Genomic DNA, 1,736 nt, shown 5'->3' with positions numbered 1-1,736 from the left:
TCACCAGCACCATAGACATACAGCTATTCAGCAGCTCTATACAGCTCTGGGTGTAAACACGTAGTCTGTTTGCTATATGTCTGTGTTTTACCTGCCTGCGTGCTGAAACCACGTGTCATGTTACAGCCAATACCGAAACTTGACACCAAAAAAAAAAGAGTAATGTTTCAATCCATACACCGACCAAACCAGTTCGGTCGGTGCCATAAAAGAACCTGGGTTCGGTACTCAGCCCTAGGTGAGGAATCAGCCCAGAACTACACGAGAGGAGCTGGTCAATGACCTGAAGAGAGCTGGCACCACTGTTTCCAAGGTTACTGTGGGTGATACACTAAGACGTCATAGTTTAAAATCATGCACGGCACGGAAGGTTCCCCTGTTTAAATCAGCACACGTCCAGGCCCATCTGAAGTTTGCCCATGACCATTTGGATAATCCAGAGGAGTCACGGGAGAAAGTTCTGTGGTCACATGAGACCAAAATAGAACTTTTTGGTTTTAATTAGGGATGGAGCCGATCCGATCCAGTATCGTATTGGGCTCCGATACCAGCATAATTTACGTAACAGATTTTTCTGATCCAACCTGCATTCCTACGGAATGGATTTCCTGAATGGAGGCGTGTCTCATGAACCCAGAGTAATAAGACCCGCCTCACATTCAGGAAATCCAGTTCATAGTTTGCAGCCAGCTACAACGTGAGGACTGAGTTAGCAGCACTGTGGCTAACAGCTAACAAACTTTTCATTTAAGCATGTCCGCTGTGTGGAAGTATTTTACACTAAACACCACAAGACAAGACAGCATCGTGCACTGTCTGCAGATCCATAGCGCCACATTAAACCGCGGTAAAGTTAGTTTTACGTTGGACATTCGAGCTCCATGGCTTCAGCGGGGCGCTGCTCTTTGCTCAACCCGAAACAGCCAACTCGACCCCGGCTGGCTGCGCCCAATCTGCCCGTCTCTGAGGAGGGACAGACTGAGCGTGGCTGACCGAAATCAGTTTAGAATTCTGGGTAATATTTCCCAGTATATAATTTTTAAATAATTTCTGTGACTTATGTGTTTGCACTTTAATGTCCAGTGATTGTGCTTACCAGTAGATATTTACTGGTATTTTGTTAATTTTGAAGGAATAATGGTTGTCAACATGAGTCTAATACTGAAGCTTTGTGTATACAAAGGATCACCATTCAGGCTTAGTGCATGTTGGACCAAGCTATAGTCTGTGAGCACCATCTAGTGGCTGATTCTTGTACTACAACAAGAACACACTGAGCTGGGTCTTCACTGTACAGTGGAGACCTGTGGCTTTACAGCAGGTGTGTTTTATTTGTGTACAAAGTTATGATTTTTGGTATATTTCGTATGTGCTGCTAATTCACAGGTGCGCTTTGTAGTCCGACAATTACGGTAAATTTCTGACAAACTGAATTTGGGGTTTTCATTCAGTTGTCAGTTATAATCATCAACATTTTAAAGATATAAACAGTGGACTTGGATTGTGCACGTGTCTTCCAGGAGCTGTGGCTGCCTGTCAGTGCCGACACGCATGACGGATGATGTTGAAGTGTTTTATTTTCTTACTAAAGAGCTGATGTTTGTCTGTTTCAGCCCAGTCCTGAAACCCCACAGTCAGTCCAGGCCAAGGCGGTCCAGTGCAGCAGCGCGTGCCGATGCCTCCTCCTCTGCCGTGGATGACTTTGAGGAGCTCATCAACCAGTTCACCGATGATCA

The sequence above is a fragment of the Nematolebias whitei genome, chromosome 7 (genome assembly GCF_014905685.2).
Source record: "Nematolebias whitei isolate Nwh7 chromosome 7, NemWhi1, whole genome shotgun sequence".
In the NCBI taxonomy this organism is placed as follows: domain Eukaryota; kingdom Metazoa; phylum Chordata; class Actinopteri; order Cyprinodontiformes; family Rivulidae; genus Nematolebias; species Nematolebias whitei.
Note: the sequence above shows the minus strand (reverse complement) of the source record.